The sequence below is a fragment of the Ranitomeya imitator genome, chromosome 5, assembly GCF_032444005.1.
Source record: "Ranitomeya imitator isolate aRanImi1 chromosome 5, aRanImi1.pri, whole genome shotgun sequence".
Classification (NCBI taxonomy): domain Eukaryota; kingdom Metazoa; phylum Chordata; class Amphibia; order Anura; family Dendrobatidae; genus Ranitomeya; species Ranitomeya imitator.
In genome coordinates, this window is record NC_091286.1 from 628,860,231 (window position 1) to 628,866,043 (window position 5,813).

Genomic DNA, 5,813 nt, shown 5'->3' on the forward strand with positions numbered 1-5,813 from the left:
TTAGGATTATTTAGTCTAGAAAAAAGACGACTGAGGGGCGATCTAATAACCATGTATAAGTATATAAGGGGACAATACAAATATCTCGCTGAGGATCTGTTTATACCAAGGAAGGTGACGGGCACAAGGGGGCATTCTTTGCGTCTGGAGGAGAGAAGGTTTTTCCACCAACATAGAAGAGGATTCTTTACTGTTAGGGCAGTGAGAATCTGGAATTGCTTGCCTGAGGAGGTGGTGATGGCGAACTCAGTCGAGGGGTTCAAGAGAGGCCTGGATGTCTTCCTGGAGCAGAACAATATTGTATCATACAATTATTAGGTTCTGTAGAAGGACGTAGATCTGGGGATTTATTATGATGGAATATAGGCTGAACTGGATGGACAAATGTCTTTTTTCGGCCTTACTAACTATGTTACTATGTTACTATGTTACTATGTGCTTTGCCCCTAGTAATATACTTACTGCCATTTTCTTATGTTTCGGTAGTGCTCCAGTCGTTAACTGCCATTTGTGACCTACTGGATCACTTCGGTGCTTTCCTGAAGTCATTACTCAATGTAAGTCTATGAGAGCCAGAACAAGGCCATCATAGATTTACATTGGCAGCTTTTGACTGTTAACTCTGACTTCTGGACAGTCAGGAACTGTGATCACAAGGTGGTGGAGTGGGACCAGGCAGCATTGGGACTAGCAAAACACAGTGGCTGATAAGTATATTACTATGGGCAGGGAACATGGATTAGTGCCTACCACTATAGGGGTGAAAGTAAAAAAAATGCTGGAGTGGTGCTTTTAAGTCCACACAGCATCTCTCTCTAAGTCTAAGCTAAACTTTTGAAGCAGAAACTGAGTGGAAACGTTTGAGATAATGAGGAGGATTTGGAGAGTTTCTGCTTCAAAACATCCTCAAAATTATCAATGTGAATATAACCTAATGTGGTTCAGACTGTGAGAGTATGTGCACACTGAGTTGGAGTTTTTGGAGCGTTTTTTAATCATTCAAATACTGTTCATATTCATTTTTATTGAAAAACTGCTTTTCTGTTCATATGTTCAGTTTAGGGTGGAGATCTGGGCCACTCTCCACCATTCATTACGCCCCAGTCATCAAAAAACCCCACACATATACAAGCATATAAATTTGGCACAAAATATTATATATTATATTATAAAAATTGCACATGCATCATACACATGCCGATACATAGTACAAACATGCACACAAGCATTTATAAAATACTCGTACATATAATACAAGCACCGACATTTTTGTGATGTACTTGTTCAGATGATCGGATGTGTTTTTTTTTGTGTCATTCATTCATAGGTATAACAGTCATAACCTTCTATTTTTACATACATTTTTCTATATGAGGTCTTGTTTTTTGGGGAAACAAGGAGTAATTTTTTAAAGTGCCATTTTGTCAAACAGGTATCTTAGCATTACAGTGGTATTAACTTTTTCGATGAATTTAATGGATAAAAAAAACAATCACTGCATTATTTTTAACATCATTGCTGATCACTGTAGATAAACTGTTTAACTATTTTGTAAGGGTTTGATACAGTTACAGGGATACCATATACTGTATGTCCATGTCTGTTGTTGGTTTGTGTAATATACTTTTACTAATATATTCAGAATGTTTTTATTGTAATTGTTGCTCATTATTTTTTGATCATTTTGTAGGGAAAAAATCTCTAGACATTTATTTTTCCTCTAAAATGCAGAGATGTTTCTCTCTGTACCAGTACAATGCGCCTGTAACACTAAAGAATACCAAATTTTTCTGACTATAAGATGCTTAGACAACAGAAAATTGGACAACAATATTACATGCTATATCTACCTTGGTGATGTAAAGGAGTGGAGTGGATAGTGTCACTAATATTGGTGGTCTAGGATTGTCTTCCATTTATTGATTCTCTGGTAGAAGAGTGTGGGTCATGTTTTGTTCCAGAGTGGTAATATAATAATAATAATAATAATTTTATTTCTATAGCGCCAACATTTTCTGCAGCACTTAACATTTTATAGAGGACTTGTACATACAATAGACATTACAGCATAACAATAAGCACTGTGATGCAGTGACCCCTGTAAAAGGTAGGGGGCGCTGCATGGTCTCCCCAGTATACGCACAGAGGTGTATTGAGGCCATGAGAGTGCATGGCAATCGCAGGCATGACTGTGATAATGTGATAAAGTCCGACAGTATTGTGAATGGTCGATACATGTGTCGCAGAGCAGAAGACTCTGCGCTGCCAGCCTGAAGCTATATAGTGTTCTGGGACCTATAGTCCCACAAGTATTTGGTATGTTTATCATGGGAGGCTGGTAGGGCTAGTTATGTGAGATGGGCGGGACAAACTAGCCACACACACCCACACTCCCACCCAGGGGAATGGTTAAAAGGTATATAATGTGACCAGGGTGTGAGTCACATGGTCGCTGTGAGTTTCCTGTTTGAAGCCTGTGTTGGATGACCTGGGAGGAGGCTTCCTGAAGAGCACATGGTGGGGCTTCAGACCTGGTGGCCTGGGGTGTTGGACTTATGTCCTTAATAGCACCTGGCCAAATATAAATTTCACCGCACTCTCAAAGGGAATATAATGCCAAATTTTTAACAAATTTATTAAATGTGTTCAGGGAGCATAACAGAATATTTTAAAAAACCGATAAGAGACGTTTCGGCTCCACCAGAGCCTTCATCATACTCGCTGTAGACGATAAGGAAAATAAAGAAAATAATCAAAATAAGAAAGAAACAAAATGTAACACAAAACAATCAATGCATGGTAGATCCTTATATCCATAAGAGTCCCCAGAGGTCCAGGTCATCCTAATTGGAAATAGATCAATGAGCATATGTACAACTATTTACAAATATATACAAATATATGCACACATCGAGGGACTCCCTATACAGTACATTAGGGACTGGTATAATTAAAATAATAACAACATATTGTTACCTTGTCTGGAGAGTTTAGTGCGTATAGGGAGAATAGGGACAGGGATCCCAGTGATGCTGCAGAGAATAGGAGAAGTACATTAGTACGTATGTACTGAAGAGAGGAGCCAGGGAAGAGAGGAGGTTAAGTAGGGGGTAGATACCTATATTTACGTAATGCCCAGGCGTATCTGCGCAATGTAGGGACAACTTTGGATCTGTAATGGCAGACATGTTCAATGTAAGGGAATATATAAAAAGAAGAAAGTGCTGCATTGGTGGAAGTATAAAGTCGCCATGGTATTTACCTTAATGGAGGAAGGAGGTAGCGGCGCTCCCGTGCCTAGCTGCAGTGTTAGCTGTCAGTATGGCTGTTGTACAGCATTTTTAAAGCACTGCAGAGCGCGAAACCGGAAGTGGCTGGTCCGAAACCGGAAGTGGATGGTCCGAAACCGGAAGTGACGTTTCTCTGAGTGTGGGGACTGACTGAGCATGTGCTGGCTGTAGCCATGGAGATAGGAATGCCATACAGGAGCTAGGGGAGGCCGTAGAGGCAACGATGTGGAGTGAAAGGCATAGGAATGGACTGAACATAGAGCGGAAGTCCCGCCCTGTTAGCCTCTACGGCCTCCCCTAGCTCCTGTATGGCGTTCCTATCTCCATGGCTACAGCCAGCACATGCTCAGTCAGTCCCCACACTCAGAGAAACGTCACTTCCGGTTTCGGACCATCCACTTCCGGTTTCGGACCAGCCACTTCCGGTTTCGCGCTCTGCAGTGCTTTAAAAATGCTGTACAACAGCCATACTGACAGCTAACACTGCAGCTAGGCACGGGAGCGCCGCTACCTCCTTCCTCCATTAAGGTAAATACCATGGCGACTTTATACTTCCACCAACGCAGCACTTTCTTCTTTTTATATATTCACTTACATTGAACATGTCTGCCATTACAGATCCAAAGTTGTCCCTACATTGCGCAGATACGCCTGGGCATTACGTAAATATAGGTATCTACCCCCTACTTAACCTCCTCTCTTCCCTGGCTCCTCTCTTCAGTACATACGTACTAATGTACTTCTCCTATTCTCTGCAGCATCACTGGGATCCCTATCCCTATTCTCCCTATACGCACTAAATTCTCCAAACAAGGTAACAATATGTTGTTATTATTTTAATTATACCAGTCCCTAATGTACTGTATAGGGAGTCCCTCGATGTGTGCATATATTTGTATATATTTGTAAATAGTTGTACATATGCTCATTGATCTATTTCCAATTAGGATGACCTGGACCTCTGGGGACTCTTATGGATATAAGGATCTACCATGCATTGATTGTTTTGTGTTACATTTTGTTTCTTTCTTATTTTGATTATTTTCTTTATTTTCCTTATCGTCTACAGCGAGTATGATGAAGGCTCTGGTGGAGCCGAAACGTCTCTTATCGCTTTTTTGAAATATTCTGTTATGCTCCCTGAACACATTTAATAAATTTGTTAAAAATTTGGCATTATATTCCCTTTGAGAGTGCGATGAAATTTATATTTGGCTATTTACGGGACCATTCGGTCCGTTGCACCTGCACTCCAATTCTCTGACAGAGTGCATGCTATATCTATCACTTAATAGCACCTGGACAGGCCACATGCTGGTGTGTTGGGAGGTCCTGGGAGTAGGACTGGATCCCAGAAAAGCGCACAGTGAAAACTGTTGGGGAAGCTACCCTCTTTTGGTGGGTCTGGACTGACTAAGATATGCCGCACAGGCAAGTTGGTGTTCCCTGTGAGGCAGCTTCCCCAGAAGAGAGGACTGACAAGGAGTCAGCAGGTGTAGCAGGAGCTCCCATCAGGTACCTATACAGACTGTTGGTACTTGTGATATGAACTGTGTGGTAACCCACGGCAGCTGGTCAAAGGTGGACCAGCGTGTTTAGTTGCCGGAGACTAAGGATCTGAGACTTGATGTGATGTCCTGGTCCAGTGTGCAAATGGACTGCTCATGATGTGGTTTATGATACCTTAATAAACCAAATGGACTATTTTGTTTGAAAAAACCGTGCCAGTGTGCTTGAATCCCGTGCTAAGCGAGTGTCCCCCAATACACTCAGTAAGTGCAATCTTACAGCACATAGATCAAAACAGATACCAAGAGGAGTGAGGGCCCTGCTCGCAAGCTTACAATCTATGAGGAAAAGGGGAGACACGAAAGGTGGATGGTAACAATTGCTTTCGTTGTTCGGACCAGCCAAAGTGTAAGAATCGGGTGTTCATGTAATGCTGCATGAACCGGTTATCAGCCTAAGTATAAAGCGAATGAGAACATGATGCAAGGAACCTGGTTATGGTAAAAATTTTGAATGGGCCACACAGGGATAGTTAGGTTAATGTGTTGAGATGGTAGGCCAGTCTGAACAAGTGCGTTTTTAGGGCACACTGAAAACTGTGGGGATTAAGCGTATTAACCTGGGTAGTGCATTCCAAAGAATTGGCGCAGCACGTGAAAAGTCTTGGAGACGGAGTAGAAGGTTCTAATTATTGAGGATGCTAACCTGAGGTCATTAGCGGAGCGGAGGGCATGGGTAGGGTGGTAGGCTGAGACCAGGGAGGAGATGTAGGGTGGTGCTGAGCCATGCAGCGCTTTGTAGGTGAGGGTAATAAGTTTGTACTGGATTCTGGAGTGGATGGGTAACCAGTGTAATGACTTACACAAGGTAGAGGCATCGGTATAATGATTGATGAGGAATATGATCCTGGCAGCAGCATTCAGGACAGATTGGAGAGGGGAGAGTTTGGTAAGAGGGAGGCCGATTAGTAGAGAGTTACAATAGTCCAGACGAGAATGTATAAGTGAAACAGTG

The 5,813-nt window shown here is 42.1% G+C and overlaps 1 long non-coding RNA gene across 1 annotated transcript; it reads left to right on the top strand.

The window, feature by feature from the left end:
- Positions 1 to 3,700: 3,700 nt before the first annotated feature.
- LOC138680934 (uncharacterized) lies at positions 3,701 to 4,105 on the top strand. The gene is made up of 3 exons (XR_011321842.1): positions 3,701 to 3,818; positions 3,909 to 3,962; positions 4,049 to 4,105. It is a non-coding gene; the product is annotated as an uncharacterized lncRNA (long non-coding RNA).
- The last annotated feature ends 1,708 nt before the right edge of the window (positions 4,106 to 5,813 follow it).